Source organism: Lithobates pipiens, unplaced genomic scaffold (genome assembly GCF_037356315.1).
Source record: "Lithobates pipiens isolate NorthernLeopardFrog02 unplaced genomic scaffold, aLitPip1_a1.2 Scaffold_8, whole genome shotgun sequence".
In the NCBI taxonomy this organism is placed as follows: domain Eukaryota; kingdom Metazoa; phylum Chordata; class Amphibia; order Anura; family Ranidae; genus Lithobates; species Lithobates pipiens.
In genome coordinates, this window is record NW_027507903.1 from 666,561,932 (window position 1) to 666,580,115 (window position 18,184).

Consider the following 18,184-nt stretch of genomic DNA (forward strand, 5'->3'; position numbering starts at 1 on the left):
TCGTAAAACAAAATAAAAAACTCTTGCAATGTGCAAGAAGTGACAAGAAATACACTTTTAGACATCAGTGTTGAAAACAAAAGATACTCAGCTGGTGTCGTGTGGTCTGAAGGATTTGATTATGGGCATATTGCCATGTGAGCTGAATTAGACACAGCATTAATATTTCAGCAACATTATATTTGCAATTGACTGTTTTGTAAGTTTTATATTTTCAAAAATATATTTATAGTAATATATCTCTGTTATTTAAGAAAAAAAGTGGATTTGTTTGCGGTTTATTATATATGGTTGGTTACTAGTTTATACCTAGTTTCTAAAAGTTCTTGCTCATTGAGAAAACAATAAAAATAATCTGTTAATTTATTGCAACTTGTTCTGTTTGTTTTTTTCTGTTTCTGAAGAGATGTCTAACACATTTAAAAGTATGACCTGTGATTGTGTGCAGGGCAAATACTGAACAATGCACAGGCAGATATGTTTATAGCAACCTCAAGCATAACTTTGATGCCGTGAAACTTTCCAGAGTAAGTGATGTACAAAGTACGCCGTTGTCACTAAGTGACTTAGTTAAAGCATTTACACATTGCATACCACCTGTCTAAACTGGTTACCGCTGTTTGCTTTTTTTCCCTAAAAATTGCCAAAAAAAGTATCAAAAACCATCTTTTTTGGGCGGGTGCGGGGGAGGGGGGGGGAGGGGTGTCCCTTAATGGCCATTTGAAATTGTGGTCACCCTAATCCGTACCAGGTCAGCAGGAACCCTATACCAGCATGACAGTATTTTATAATTTGTCTCTTGCATTTTAGAATCTGCAGAGCTGGAGTGGGTAAGCTGATATAGGTGTGCCAGCTAAGGTTCGGTAAATGTCCGATGACCCTAGCAGTTGGTAAAGGTCTGAGACCATGTGTGTGGTAGGCTCGTCTGCTATGAATAGGTCCTCAAAGTGTGTAAGTAATGTTATGTCTCTTATGGAGCTGCCGTGTACCTCAAAAAAGTGGTGTAATTGTCTGTACCTTCAGAAATTCATCTGGGGCCCTCCCGGTCAAGCCGTCAGGGATTCAAAAGGTATAATTTTGCCATTCTTCAACAGTTTCCCACAGCTGGCATTCCCATCATCTATCCAAGTTCCAAAGAAATTCTTATGTTCTCCAAGGGGAAGCAATTTTTTTATAGTATAAACTATACATTTATTTGGCAATTAACCAGTTCCGGACCAGCCGCCGCAGTTATACTGTGGCAGGTTAGCCTGCCTGCGTGAAATCCCGTAGCTATACATTCCACACATAGATGGCTGGGGGGCGTTCACTCGCCCCCCGGCCGCGACGATCGGATTCAATCAGGAACCGCTCAATCCCAAGGCCCAGGCCAGTGATTTCTGGCCTGGACCTGGTGATCACTCCTGACAAATGATATCTTTCCCCTGTTTGTGTAACTGTAAACACTGACAGGGGAAGTGATTTCATCTCTCCTCATGTCGGTCTTTTCATTCCAGACCGAGAGGAGAGAGCATCTAAAAGTGAGTTACACAACACTACACTGACACCAGGTCACGTAGGCACATCATTTCACCCCCAATCACCCCCCAGTTAACCCCTTCACCACCTGTCACTGTGTCACCCAGTACAGCAATCCGATTTTTTTGATCACTGTAGTGGTGTCATTAGTGACACTTATCAGTGTTAGGGTAATTAGTCTTAGGCCCAGATAGGTCTAGGGACCCCCTAACCCCCCTCACTAAAGGTTTAACCCCTTGATTACCCTGTCACTTGTGATCACAGTATAAGTGTCATGGGTGATGCAGTTTAGCTAGTTATGTTTTTATAGCGTCAGGGCACCCGCCGTATTTTACCCAATAAAGGTTTATACCCAATAAAGGTTTATTCCCCTGATCACCTGGCGGTTGATCAAAGTCAGGTTTTAGCATCAGATAGGGTCTGCGTCACGCCAGGCAGCATCAGATTAGTGCCAGTACTACTAACACCCACATACGTACTATACAGGCCTCCCTTAGTAGTAAAGTGTCTGAACAGATCGATATGTGATCTGATCAGATCTATACTAGCATTCCCAGCAGTTTAGGGTTCCCAAAAATGCAGTGTTAGCGGGATCAGCCCAGATACCTGCTAGCACCTGCGCTTAGTCCCTCCGGCCAGCCTAGCCCAGCCCACCCAAGTGCAGTATCAGTCGATTGTGTCCATGAATATAACCTTAACATGGGAGGGGTGGACCTCAACGACCAGTTGTTATCACCATACCTAATTGCCCGTAAGGCCAGAGGCTGGTACAAAAAAGTGTCTGTATACTTATTTCAATTGACTCTGCAGGAATGCTTATGTGCTATATAAAGCTTCAGGATGAACTGGATCCCACATGTGGTATCCCCGTACTCAGGAGAAGCAGAAGAATGTATTTTGGGGTGTAATTCCACATATAACCATGCCATGTGTGAACAATATGTTATTTAGTGAATAATTAATGCGGGCTAATGGCGCTACCTCAAATATATATATTCAAAATATTAGGATTATTAAAATAACCATTAGTGGCCCTAGATACCTAGATACCTTCTTGAAACCGTTGGTGCTGAAGGGAAAATCCTATTTGAGGGACAGTGCCCAGCTTATAGAACTACTGAGCAATATTAAAGGCACAGAAAAGTATCTACTAGCAACCATAGATGTAAATTCATTATACACTAGTATCGCGCAGGAGGATGGTATAACAGGAGTGGAAAAAGCCCTATATGAGCATACGAATATGAAACAAGAACAAGTGCAGTATATCATTGAGGGCTTAAGGATGGCCATGGCCTGTAACTACTTTTGGTATGGACATCATTATTATGTACAGACCATAGGAGTTGCCATGGGTGCACGTTATGCACCAAGTGTTGCCAACCTTCTTATGAACATGTGGGAAGAGGAGCACATATATTTGAAGAACATACCCCAGATAAAACTCTTCCGGTGATACATTGATGATCTTGTGATCCTATGGGATGGTACTCCAGAAGCATTTGAGAGATTTCTAGCAAGCCTGAATAACAACAGATATGGTTTAACCTTTAGTGGGAAATACAATGAGCAGAAAATAGAGTTTCTGGACTTAGAAGTTTTCAAGAGAGATGATGGCCTTCATACTAAAACCTTTTTTAAAGAAACGGATAGGAATAGCTATATTCCAACTTCAAGCTGTCATCATCCAAAATGGAAAGCAAATATCCCAAAGGGGCAACTCCTAAGGATAAGGAGGAATTGTAGCTCACTGGAGGATTTTTCTTTCCAAGCAGATAAGCTAGTTGCACAATTTGTGGAAAAGGGATACAAACATGAATCTCTAGTTAAGATTAAAAACGAAGTTGGAAGCATAGATAGGAACACCTTAATGAAGAAATCTAAGAAGGAAAAGCAGAAATTTGATCTGGCATTTATCACTGGATACAATACACAATACCACGTAATAGAAAAAATAGTGAAAAGATACTGGCCCATTCTCCAAGAGGACAAAGTTCTATCAACGATCCTCCCAAAAAAAACAAAAAATTCATCTATAGGAGAGCCCCCACACTACGTAATCTGTTAGCACATAACGTGATTGATGGTCCTAAACCTATTAAATTTTTAGAGGAACTGAAAGGTTTCTACAAATGCAACAAATGTTTGGCTTGCAGGGTTAGTAAACCCCAACCTCGAAGGAAAAAAACTTTTAGATCTAAAATAGATCATACAGAATACAAAATTAGAGAACTTATTACGTGCCGGAGTACACACGTGACATATGTGCTGGAATGTCCCTGCAATCTGCAATATGTGGGCAGAACCACCAGACCATTGTATATACGAATAAGGGAACATATCAAGAACATCAGAAAGGGGTTCCCCAATCATAATGTATCAAGGCACTTTGATTTATTTCATCAACGAGACCCCTCAAACTTAGTATTCTATGGAATTGATTGTATAAAACAAAATTGGAGGGGAGGTAATATGACCACCCTTATTTCACAGAACGAGACCAGCTGGATATATAGATTAAATACCTTAGCCCCAAAAGGGTTAAATATTGACATAGATCTTAAAGCGGAGGTCCACCCTAAAGTGGACCTTCTGCTCATCGGAACCCTCCCCCCCTCCAGCGCCACAATTGGCACCTTTCAGGGGGAAGGGGGGTGCAGATACCTGTACAGTACAGGTATCTGCACCCACTTCCGGGATAGCTCCCTGCGGAAAGGGGCGTAGATTACGCCCCTTTCCGCAAGTGCCCCGCTGCCTGCTGGGAAACACACAGATCCCAGAGGCAGCGGGGACCGTCCTTATTGCGCAGCGCGGCTTGCGCATGCGCAGTAGGGAACCGGGAAATGAAGCTGAAAGGCTCCACTTCCTGATTCCCATACCCAAGATGGCGGCGGCAGCACCCGAGAGACGATCTAGAGATCGGCTTCGGGTGCCGACATCGCGGGCGCGCTGGACAGGTAAGTGTCACTATTTTAAAAGTCAGCAGCTGCAGTATTTGTAGCTGCTGGCTTTTAAAAAAAAAAAAAAAAAAACGTGGAGTCCCGGCGGACTCCCGCTTTAATTGTTTTATAGCAAACCCATAAAAGGAAGGGGGGATGGATTATATATAAAAATGTGTCTTAAGCTGGTTGTGATGAAAAAAGTTTTTCCGAGCATTGGGCTTCTATGTATGAGTAAAATTCCCAAAGGAGCTTTACAAGATAGTATCTGGTTCATCTGAATGGTGAAAATCGCCCCTTTAGACCTTTATAAGGTAATTTCTGAGTTGGACAAGTTTAAATTAACAGCAAATGTGGTCCAACATTGATAGTTATTAAGGGCAATAAGTTAAATGGCGAAAATCACCTTTTCAGACGTTTTACAAGGTAATATCTGAGTTGGACAAGTTTAAATTAAAACTAAGATTAACAGCAAATGTGGTTTAACGCTGATAGTTGTTAAAGGTAATAAGTTTTAGGTATACTATGGAACATTAGGTAAATGTAAAACATAGGACCTGAAATTGTAAGTGAGGCAGGATATGAAGATAATGACCCTGCAATAACAGCGGGATATTTTACCTGTCCCGTATACCTAACATCTATAATTATTTATAAAACAGTTTTTCCACCGGAGTTTTACAGGGTAATATCTGGTTTGGGGAAATAAGAAACAATACCCTTGAGGCTTGAAAAGGACACTAAGTAAATATTTAGATTAATTATGTGAGCCCTATAATAAAATAAGAGGGATAGATAGAATGTAAATATAATTTTTTTTTTATTAGAAATAGGTTTGTAGCACGGGAAGCATATAAGGTTAATAAGAATATGATAAAAATAGAAAGCAGTCTGTTAGTGTTCTCACCCTTTTAGCCTCTTTTAGTGGTTCCTATTTTGTTGTTAAGACCATTTAACCACTTGCTTACTGGGCACTTAAACCCCCCTCAGTCACAGACCAATTTTCAGCTTTCAGCGCTGATGCACTATGAATGACAATTGCGCGGGCATACAACACTGTACCCAAATGAAATTTTTATCATTTTTTCCCACAAATAGAGCTTTCTTTTGGTGGTATTTAATCACAGCTGGGAGTTTTATTTTTTGCTAAACAAACAAAAAAAGATGCAAAAAATAAAATAAAAAAATCATGTTTAACAGCTTAAGGACCGCCGTATTGCCATTGTACGTCATCACAATGGCACAGGCAGGCACAAGCACATAGATGTACGTGCCTGCCTTCCAGCGGGTGGGGGGTCAGATCGGACCCCCTCCCGCTGGATACGGCGGTCCGTTTCCCTACGGGAGCGATCCGTGATGAGGGGATGGCCGTTGGTTTCTGGCCACCCCCTCTGGATCGCTCCTGACCAATGACGTACTTCCTCCCACTGTGTATTGTTTACACAGGAAGGAGGACGTGATGTCATTCTCCTCGGGGCAGTCTTTTTGACCGGACTACGAGGAGAAGACACAAAGTAAGTGCACCAAAACACTACACTGACACATAGGTACACATAGGTACACAACCCCCCCCCGATCCCCCCCGATCGCCCCCCGATCCCCCGCCCTCCCTCCCCCCCCAGTCACAGTGTCACTGATTGCATTGATCATTTCTTTACTGATCAATGCATTGAGGCCGCGTACACACGGGCGGACTGTTCGTCCAACTTTGTCCGCTGAACAGTGTTTGGGCGGACAGTCCGCTCGTGTGTGGGCTTTCAGCGGACAGTTTCAGCGGACAGTTGGACGGACAAGGTTTTTCGGAAATTCCGTAAAACTGTCCGCTGAAACCTTGTTTCAGCGAACAGCCCGCTCGTGTGTAGGCTTGTTCGTCAAACAAAGTTGCGCGCATGCTCAGAAAGGATTTTCACGCCGAAAGCTATAATGCAGTGTATAGGACGTCGTATTTTTCGTCCCGTCGTACGTGCCGTTCACGTCATCGCGCACGGTTTCAGCAAACTGTTCGTCCGTCGTGTGTGGCCATGTCCGTCCATGCTAAGTTTGAGCGGACTGTTTGCCGAAACTGTTGGACGGACAAAGTTGGGCGAACAGTCCGCGCGTGTGTACGCGGCCTCAGTGTCAGGTGTAACACTTAAAACTGTCAGGGCAGTTAGTGTTAGGTCCAGGGTAGCCCCCTATCACCCCCCCAATAAAGATTTAACCCCCTGATTGCCCCTAGAGTTAACCCTTTCACCCCCTTTTGCCAGTGTCACTAAGCGATCATTTTTCTGATCGCTGCATCAGTGTCGCTACTGTCGCTAGGTAGCTAGTTATTTTTTTAGGTTCACCGCCAGGTTTTTATATCACTAGGTACCCTGATATACTCCCCAATAATGGTTTTAACCCCCTGATTGCTCCTAGTTAACCCTTTCACCCCCTTTTGCCAGTGTCACTAAGCGATCATTTTTCTGATCGCTGCATCAGTGTCGCTACTGTCGCTAGGTAGCTAGTTATTTTTTTAGGTTCACTGCCAGGTATTTATAGCGCTAGGTACCCCGATATACTACCCAATAATGGTTTTAACCCCCTGATTGCCCCTAGTTAACCCTTTCACCCCCTTTTGCCACTGTCACTAAGCAATCATATTTCTGATCGCTGCATTAGTGTCGCTAGTGTCGCTAGGTAGCTAGTTTTTTTTTAGGTTCACCGCCAGGTTTTTATAGCGCTAGGTACCCCGATATACTACCCAATAATGGTTTTAACCCCCTGATTGCCCCTAGTTAACCCTTTCACCCCCTTTTGCCAGTGTCACTAAGCGATCGTTTTTTCTGATCGCTGCATTAGTGTCACTAGTGTCGTTAGGTAGCTAGTTATTTTTTTAGGTTTACCGCCAGGTTTTTATAGCGTTAGGTACCCCCATATACTACCCAATAATGGTTTTAACCCCCTGATTGCCCCTAGTTAACCCTTTCACCAGCGATCACAGTATAAGTGTCACTGGTGACGCTGGTTAGCCAGTTAGTTATTTAGGTTCCCCGTCAGGTTTTTATATAGTGCCAGGGACCCCCATATACTACCTAATAAAAATTTGAACCCCCTGATTGCCCCTAGTTAACCCTTTTACCACTGATCACTGTATAAGTGTTACGGGTGACTCTGGTTAGTTTGCTTTTTATAGCATCGGGGCACCCACCATTTATTACCCAATAAAGGTTTAACCCCCTGATCACCCGGCGGGTGATATCAATTAGGTTTTAGGGTCAGGGTCTGCGTCGCCCCAGGCAGCGCTAGGTTAGTGCCAGTACCACTAACACCCACGCGCAAAGCATACACCTCCCGTAGTGGTATAGAATCTGAACAGATCAATATCTGATCTGATCAGATCTATACTAGCATCCCCAGCAGTTCAGGGTTCCAAAAAAACGCATTGTTAGCGGGATCAGCCCAGATACCTGCTAGCACCTGCGTTTTGCCCCGATCACTGTCACCTACAAAACACTAAACACATAACTGCAGCGATCGCAGAGTCAGGCCTGATCCCTGCGATCGCTAACAGTTTTTTTGGTAGCATTTTATATTTAAATCCGTAAGGCAGTGCTTGGTTTTTGGGGTCCCGTACGTGGCTAGGCTCCCAAAAAGTCCCCCACATGTGGTATCCCCGTACTCGGGAGAAGCAGCAAAATTTATTTTGGGGTGTAATTTGACTTATGCCCATAGCATGTGTGAGCAATATATCATTTAGTGACAACTTTGTGCAAAAAAAAAAAAAGTTTGTAATATTCCCGCAACTTGTGGCAAAATATAAAATATTCCATGGACTCAACATGCCTCTCAGTAAATAGCTTGGGGTGTCTACTTTCCAAAATGGGGTCATTTGGGGGGGTTTTGTGCTATTTTGGCATTTTATGGCCTTCTAAACTGTGATAGGTAGTGAGGAGTCAAATCAAAAATTTGCACCCTTAGAAATCCTGAAGGTGGTGATTGGTTTTCGGGGTGCCGTGTGCGACTAGACTCCCAAAAAGTCCCACACATGTGGTATCCCCATACTCGGGAGAAGTAGCGGAATATATTTTGGGGTGCAATTCCACATATAACCATGGCATGTGTGAGCAATATATCATTTAGTGACAACTTTTTGCAAATTTTTTTTTTTTTTTGTCATTATTCAATCCCTTAGGACAAAAAAAATAAATATTCAATGGGCTCAACATACCCATCAGCAATTTCCTTGGGGTGTCTACTTTCCAAAATGGGGTCATTTGGGGGGGGTTTGTACTGCCCTGCCATTTTAGCACCTCAAGAAATGAGATAGGCAGTCGTAAATTAAAAGCTGTGTAAATTCCAGAAAATGTACTCTAGTTTGTAGACGCTAGAACTTTTGCGCAAACCAAAAAATATACGCTTATTGACATTTTTTTTTTTACTAAAGACATGTGGCTGAATAAATTTTGCCCTCAATGTATGACTAAAATTTAGTTTATTCGATTTTTCTTATAACAAAAAGAAGAAAATATATATTTTTTTTTCTAAATTTTCGCTCTTTTTCCATTTATATCGCAAAAAATAAAAATCGCAGAGGCAATCAAATCCCATTAAAAGAAAGCTCTATTTGTGGGAAGAAAAGGACGCAAATTTCGTTTGGGTGCAATATTGCATGACCGCGCAATTACCAGTTAAAACAGCGCAGTGCGAAATTGGAAAAAGACCTCTGATCCTTAAGGTGTTTATTGGTCCGGGGCTGAAGTGGTTAATAGTTTGTTATAAAATTTTGCAAACAGGTAATTTTTCTCCTTCATTGAAGTGCGCTGATGAGGCGGCACTGATAGGCTGCACTGGTGGGCACTGATAGGCTGCATTGGTGGGCACTGATAGGCTGCACTGGTGGGCACTGATAGGCATAGTTAAGGCGGCACTAATAGGCACAGATAAGGCGGCACTGATGGGCAAAGAAGGGCACAGATAAGATGGCACTGATGGGTGGCACAGATGGGTGGCACGGATGGGTGGCACTAAGGGGCACTGATAGGCACCACTGATAGATGGGACTGATGGGCACTGATAGGTGGCACTGATAGGTGGCTCTGATACGTGGCACTGCTGGGCACTGATGGGCGGCACTGCTGGGCACGGATATGTGGCATTGGGGTGCAGCACCTTTGTTGAGGCAGACTGTGGGCACTGCTGGGTGGCACTGCTGGGTGGCACTGTGAGCACTGCTGGGTGGCACTGTGGGCACTGCTGGGTGGCACTATGGGCACTGCTGGGTGGCACTGACAGGGGGGACACATTTTTTATTCATGTGGCAAAGCAGGGGGCAGGTGGGCACTGGCAGGGGGCAGGTGGGCACTGGCAAGGCTGGCCGTGATCGGGACTGATGTCCCGATCACGGCCGCCGGTGATCGGCTTTTTTTTTCTCCTCGCGCTGTCAGCGCGAGGAGGAATAATAGCCGATTACCGGCTCTGTTATATCACATGATCAGCTGTCATTGGCTGACAGCTGATCACGTGATAAGGGGTCGGGATTGACCTCTTGCACGGATCGGTGATCAGGCGAGTCTCGTAGACTCGCCGATCACAGAGCGCGCCGCGCGCGCCCCTCAAGGGGCGCGCAGGCCGCTCGTGCACGGGACTACATCAATAGACGTAGTCCCAGAAAAGGAGATCCGCGCTGTAGCCGTCATTCGGCTATAGCGCGGGTCTCAAGTGGTTAATAATACTGTTAATATGGCAAATACATAAAGAATGAATTTACCCTCTCTCTTCATGACATCCCTAAAATAACTTATTCGTTCCAAATAATGTGATCTAGGAGTTAGGTAAACAAATTCGCCCCGCCCGCAGTAATGTAATTGCTTTAAAGCTTAGGAAGGAGGTGGAGATAAATCGTGCCCCCCACCCTGGCTGTGGATTGGTTGATGTCCGGGAGTGGGAGGGATGGCCGCCTTCAAAGACGTTAGTGTGTGTGTGCGTAGTATCGCTGCTGAAGACGTCTCTGACGAAACGCGTACAGCGTCATTACGCACACTACGTCACTTCCGGCTCGCCTGACCCATTGGAGCGCAGCTGGAACGCACGCCGCTCGCTCGAGGGGGGTCTGTTTCGTTTTGGCAAACCGGCGACTTTTCCTGTCTTTTAGCGCTAAGGCGCCAAGGATTTTACAAAATATAATCATTTTTTTACTAAGCTTTAATTTATTAGTTTGAACTCATTCCGTAATAGCCTTAACATCTTGGTAAGCGGTTTCCCTGGGGATGGAACACTTCTAGAGAGTGGCACTCTGGAGGATATGTTAGTCCAGCTCCCCATTCAATAAGGAGTGAAACTGCTTTTCAATAGGCTTTACATGATGGATTTATGAGATGTACTTTGTATTGTTTTTTTATATTTCTGTAAAAAAAAAATTTCTGTTTAAAATTTTTTTTTTAACTTTTTATATTATTTTTGCAATAAAAACATATATTTTTTAAGTAATGGCTATAGTCCTCCCACTATTTTCAATATAGCCCTGAAAAGAGTATAATATAATGTGGCAATAGCCTGCTCCTCCCCCCCCTCCAACAAAAAGGTTTTTTTTCTGGATACCCGAAATACTACACCATGAGAGTTGTTTTTTTTCCCCTTTGAGGAACTACCACCGGATACAAGATTGTTTTCTTCCCTTATAACGAACAAAACCCTGTGGAGGATTTTGGAAGACAAAGCCGAGCGGTGGAATCCCCAACAATAAAGTGGAATACAGCCTACATGCCCATAACCCCTTAGGGGGTGCGTGGATCTGGTGAGTGGGGACCCATGAGGGGGAATGAGCACGGTAGTCACCAATAAGCATTCATGATTACAAAAGTCACCTTCTTGTCTCCTGAAACAGAAAACTTGCACATTTGTGGACATTTAGGCCGGGTTCACACCGCTGCGATGCGGGAACGCCGCGAATCCGTGGCGTTTTCCCGCATCGCATTACTCCCGCCGGCAGTTCACACTGCCCTATGCGGACGGCTGGGAGTGTCAATGATATGTTAATGACACCCCCAGATCCGTCCGCATATCGCAGTGCGATCTGCCGACTCGCACAGGAATCGGATCGCATGGTGTGAACCCCCATGCGATCCGATTCTGTTGCGGACCAAAAAAAGGGTCCCGTGCGAGTTTGCTGCGGGAGCGATGCGAATTCAGCCATACTATCTGTATGGCTGAACTCGCATCGCTACGGAGATCGGATGTGATCTGCACTGCAGTGCGGGTGCGAATCACATCCGGATCTCCCCCCGCAGCAGTGTGAACCCAGCCTTAATAGAAGAATTATTGTGGACTATTCTTGCTATTTTTGTTACTTAAAACTGGTCTAGGTTTTTCACGTTTTTTTTTTGTTTTATGGTTCTTTTGCTTTGTTTTTGTTTTTTTTTTTTAGTTAAATTTTAATTAATTGGGTCCTTAAGCTGTTACACTTCCCATGTATGGGGAATTTTTTTCCTAGGATTTCACAAATTTTGGAATTTATTTTGCACTAATTTGTATATCTTTCACATATAATTGGTACACAAAGATTAATTATTCCGTGTGCAATATTAGGGGAAATAAGGTTTTCCTCCCTGATACACACCCCGTTATTGGGGTTTAGATATCACTAATTTTTTTGGATTAAATATTAAGCGATTGCTTTAGTTTAACCTACACTAGTTCACATAAGGTGCATTAAATATATCTGGATATATTCTAGGCCTGAGGGCCACTAATGGTTATTTTAATAATCCTAATATTTTGAATATATATATTTGAGGTAGCGCCATTAGCCCACATGAATTATTCATCTTATAACACGAGCTGTTGATTATAGCCCGTGTACTTTAGGGAGGCAGCAACCTCTTGATAAAGATAAAAATAAAAACTAATAAATAAATAACCTTTTTTGGTAGTGCGATATTTATCTTCCTATCTATTGTGTTCTATTCCACAAGCGCGGCTCCTTTCTGTATAATTGTTTAATATGTTATTTAGTGACAACTTTGTGTAATTTTTCAATCACTTGTGACAAAAAATAAAATAATCAACAGGCTCAACATGCCTCTCATCAATTTCCTTGGGGTGTCTACTTTCCAAAATGGGGTAATTTGGGGGGGATTTGTACTGTCCTGCCATTTTAGCACCTCAAGAAATGAGATAGGCAGTCATACACTAAAAGCTACGTAAATTCCAGAAAATGTACCCTAGTTTGTAGACGCTATAACTTTTGCGCAAACCAATAAGTATACACTTATTGAGATTCTTTTTACCAAAGACATGTGGCTGAATACATTTTGGCCTAAATGTATGACTAAAATTGAGTTTTGTGGATTTTTTTAATAACAAAAATTAGAAAATATTTTTTTTTCCGAAATTTTCAGGCTTTTTCCATTTATATTGCAAAAATTAAAAATCGCAAAGGCAATTAAATACCATCAAAAGAAAATTCTATCTATGGGGAAAAAAGGACTCAAATTTCATTTGGGTTCAACATTGCATGACCGCGTAATTACCAGCTAAAGCAACGCAGTGCCAAATTGTAAAAAGTGCTCTGGTCATGGAGTAGCCAAATCCTCCGGGGCTGAAGTGGTTAAGGTAACTGCTGAGGAACAGGAAGTATTGATGTGCAGCCAAGGAAAGTGTCCCAGCAGCACAGTGATTGCGAGAAAAAAAAACAGTACCCTTGGATCTTGTAAACAAAAGGACCCTGTAATTCCCTTAAAAGGCCACTAGAGGCAGCCAGCAGCCATATTAAGAGGAGTAACGAAGCTCGTCAAGCTGCAACTATATGTTTTGAAGGTAGAGAAAATTCCTCATCCCTTTTCCATTGTAAAAGAAGACATCAGCATATTTTCCAATAGGAGGTTGCCAATGGCAACAGGTGGCAACACAGCATATGGAATACAGCAGGATCTTCCACAGTTCAGGGATAGATAAAGGTTAACTAGAAAAACACCTGGGTTTACCATGGGCACAGTTCTTCAGTGGGTTACTTGAGAGGAACACAGTAGGCACAACAGGTGCAAAATAGCAACTTGGTGGTGCACATAGGTGGTGCACATAGGCAATGGTTTTAGCCGGTAACGACCCTGCACAGGTAATCAGCAGTCCAGAGCAGTCACCCGACCCAAAAAGGACTCAAAGCCTACAGACTCCCGCAGGGCATTGGGAAAAGGATGTAGAGCTCACCTCTCAACGGTGCGGTGGCCAAGATTCCAGCCAGGAGGATGCATCTCTGGGTGATGTAAAGAAACTGGTAGTTTTGCCATCTTGGACCCGCAGCCGGGCCAGAAAGAGGACACTGTAGCGAATACCCCAGGTATGCATGGCAGCTTTAACCTGGTCAAAGGATTGCCTCAGCTTCTGTGTCTCTACCAAATAATATGGGAAGATTCAAAGTTTAGTGTTCTGGTAGTCCAGATCCCTCTGTAACCTGGCAGCTCGGAGCACCTCATCCCTGTCTCTAAAGATTAGGGTGCGTGGCCGGGTCCCCAGGGGCACAGGTTTGGGGGGAATACGGTGGGCTCTCTCCACAGCATAGAAAGGTGAGAACTGGGCCGCAGGCAGGAGAGTATGCAGCAGCTTCTCCACAAACTCCATCGGGTGGGGACAATCCACCCCTTCTGCAAGGCCCACTACGCAAAGATTGTTCCTCCGGTTTCGATTTTCTGCATCTTCAGCCTTGTATTCCAGGGCATGGATCTTGGTGTGCAGGGAGCGGAAATCAATGGAATGGCCTACAACAGTGTTCTCCACATGCCCCAGCCTTTGCTAAGCAGAGAACAGCCTGGATCTCACTTTGTCCATGTCCTGCCTGAGTAGTCCCACATCCAGCTGCACAACATCCACTTTGGATGTTAGAGTAGTGGTAGAAGCCTGACAGATGGCTATCGCCGCCAGGACTTCAGCCAGGCCCGGCGGTGTAGAAGAGATTTGTCCCCCCTGCTCAGTCTGGGATGCCATATTGGCAAAGGAGCGTGCAGATCTATCCACACGGTCCCCGCAGGCCAGAAATTATTCCTCCAGTATAGGGGGAAAGTGGAGCCTCTTACCCTATCCTTTAGTTGCCCCAGAGGATCGATGTCGCATGTGGGTGTCAGCAAGCTATCAACAGGCGATATTGGAGCTGGATGGCAGGAGATTGGCCCTGCTTAACAGCAGAGCTCCAGCACAGACATCCACTCAGTGTGCCATCTTGGCCACGCCCCCATGGTTGTTGTTTTTGTAGTTATTATATTTTTTGTATTCGACTAGCTGAGATTGTAATGTGTTGTATTGTAACCAGAGATATGCGAGCCCTGTGCACTGTGTTGCTTTATCTCTTGGCCAATGAGGTGCTGATTGGCCCAACTGGTTCTCCTTTCCTGTCGATGTGGGGGTGGTGCCTGGACTGGTTTTTACTCCAGCGAGTGTGTGGTCCCTTATGCAGGACACTGTGGACACCTTGCAGTCTATCTGCCGTCCACTAGCTGTCACTGGGTTGACTTCATGTGATGACAATATCCTGTATTGCCCAGGGTGGCCAATGGATTGGATGTTGTCAGCTTTCCATGGCAACCCTCATGAGACACTACGTATGTGCTGTTTTCGGCACATGTGCAGTATGGGATTGGGCCCAGTTATGTCACCGGCGGCTAGGCAAGAGCCAGGGCTATATATAAGGGGATGGGCTCCCCTAAAATTGTCACAGACCCTCTGGCAGTGATATGCGATCTTTAGGACCTGTTGCTAAGATAGAAACTTTGTAATTTCATTTTTTAAGGGACTTACCTGAATCGGTCACATAGCTGAATTCACTTATATGTATCTTACCATGGTTGTCCTGTTTTTCAATTATAGCTTTCCCTGAACTTACCCTTATTTCTCAGGCTATGAAACTATCAGCACATAAATTATAGCCTTACATGTTTTAATGGAATTGCACTTATTTGCTCCATGGATGGCTGGAACATTATATGCTTAGGATTATGACATCATTACAAGTGGTATATACATCTACCCTCGGGGCTGCTGTCATGATGTGCTGATTCAGGCTAATTTCAGGTGAGCTATGAAGTCCATCTATAGAGCCCAAGATGCCCACAATTTTTTAAGGGTTAATGATTATTAGTGTTGGGTGAACCTTTCAGGCCGAACATGAGTGCGGGCCAAACATTGGCTTTTCGCCCCATTCAGGGAATACCTGAATTTGCAGGGTGTTCGGTGGGTATTTGCACAGCGCATTCTGCACCCCAATTGGGCAAAGCTTTACCCAATCAGGGTGCAGTAAAAGCTGGTTGTTAAGGAGCAGGACTGGGTAGCCGGCCGTCGCGTACTTAACAACTGATGAGTCATCAGCTGTCAATGAGCTTCCCCGCTGACAGCTGAATAAAGAAAAAATTGCCGGTAAAAGAATCTTTAAAAAAAAAACAAAGGGCCTGGTATGGAGTGGGGGGGACTGCACGCCATTTTTTTTCTTTTTTTCCCCCTATAACCAGGGTCCCAGCAATTGCAACGCGAGTCAATTTAAATGAGAATTGACTCTTTTTGTTTTCTTTAGAAATGACATTTTTGCTGCAGCAGGTTCTATACATGCTGCAGATGCACCACTTTAGAGGCAGACTAAGGGGACCCTCCCTCGGAATATATATTTAAAGGAATTTTTCATTTTTATTGTTGCACTTTAAAAAATGTTTTTGAATTGATACATATCCCCCCAGGGCAGTACCCGGCCCCCATATCCCTTTTATGGCCATTTACTAGCATATAAGCCTTCAAAATTTGATACTTTTTCATTTTTTCCTGTTCGGCTCCAATTGACTTCAATAGGGGTTTCACCGTTTCGGTTAGAACTTCTCCCCTGTTCAGGAGTTCTGCTACGAACTGAACCCAGGAGTGTTTGGCCCATCTCTAATGATTTCTCTCTACTTATCTCTATATAGGTTTGGTTTTGACCAGCTAGTACTTTTGAAGGATTCCTATTTCTTTGATCAGGCACTTTCAGTGTACAATATTCTAGGATCCTTACATCTCCTTGGTGTGTATATAGAGTAATCTGTATACTATGTACAACGTCTGGTTGGCTACCCTTACAATGCTATATTAAAGCGGAAGTCTGCCGGGACTCCGCGTTTTTTTTTTTTTTTTAAAAGCCAGCAGCTACAAATACTGCAGCTGCTGACTTTTAAAATAGTGACACTTACCTGTCCAGCGCGCCCGCGATGTCAGCACCCAAAGCCGATCTCTCGATCGTCTCTCGGGTGCTGCCGCCGCCATCTTGGGTATGGGAATCAGGAAGTGGAGCCTTTCGGCTTAATTTCCCGGTTCCCTACTGCGCATGCGCGAGTCGCGCTGCGCAATAAGGATGGACCCGCTGCCTCTGGGATCTGTGTGTTTCCCAGCAGGCAGTGGGGGACTTTCGGAAAGGGGCGTAATCTACGCCCCTTTCCGCAGAGAGCTATCCCGGAAGTGGGTGCAGATACCTGTACTGTACAGGTATCTGCACCCCCCTGAAAGGTGCCAGTTGTGGCGCCGGATGGGGGGAGGGTTCCGATGAGCGGAAGGTCCACTTTAGGGTGGACCTCCGCTTTAAGAAATACATATATCAAACAGAGCTTATCAGCCCTCACCTTACCTGGATTCCAGACTGACCAGGGAGACCACCATATGTGATGTTCCCTTCCTGGATGGGTCTGTGTGAATTTTCGGGTGAGTGTTGCCCCCCTTCTCTTGTTTTCATTGGCCATATGAGTTTCTTGTACAGTACATGTGGTGATGCATTGCATATAGTGAATTTATTATGTGTGTGTATCTTGTGTGGACATGTGTATGTGTGTTTTATCATAAGTGTATACATACTGTATGTCTATACATGTTTTCTTGGTGTGCTATGATTTATGTCTTGTGCTCTGCAGATTATTACTTTCTTCTAAAACTCCTGAGGAAGCGGTTACCGCGCAAAACATGTTGGCAGGAAGGCTGGACTAACATCTATTCTAGATTCCTTACATTTGTGGGGGGACTATATGAAGACATCCAGTCTTTGAATGGGTTTAGTTCCCTTTACTTTTTTTTTTATATTATTACATTTTGTTGCTGGTGTGTGATGTATTTATTAATGATTTTGTATAACTTTTGTAATAAACATAATGATTTTACACTGTATTTAGTGTAGTGAGTTCCATGGTACCATGAAAGTCATCAGTGCCTCAAAACATTTCTATTTCTAACCTTCAACTTATACCAGAAGTGACCCCCAGACTCTGGTGTGTAGAAAAATGGCCGATTACAGCTATTCCCCCAACCCCCGCAGCTAGCACCATTCCTATTTTCTATTGGCTACAGTTAGTGCCCTCTCCCCTCTGCAGATCTCTGACATCTCTTCTGATCCTCCATGGGCTTCCATCACCACGTTTCCTCTGATCCCCCCTGTGTCTATTGATCCCCCCTCCCCCATGTGCTTTATGTATATGTACAGCTGCAGGGCGAGGAATGTCTCCTCCGCTTATGATTGGCTGTCTGTGATGCACCAACACACATGAGAATCCTTCACACTAGCAGTCGGGGGGTGGTATAACCCCCTGGTTGAGCCCAAAACTGCTCCCCCTTTAGCTGCAGAGTCAGCAGTCAGGGGTGAACACATGTTGTGGCCTCAAAGCAAAGCTGGTACCCCTTTATTGCATTCGGCAGATACCACCACCCACCAAACATGACCCATTCATAGATTTCATAGGATCTGGTTCCCATCACATGATTCTGATTGCAGCTTC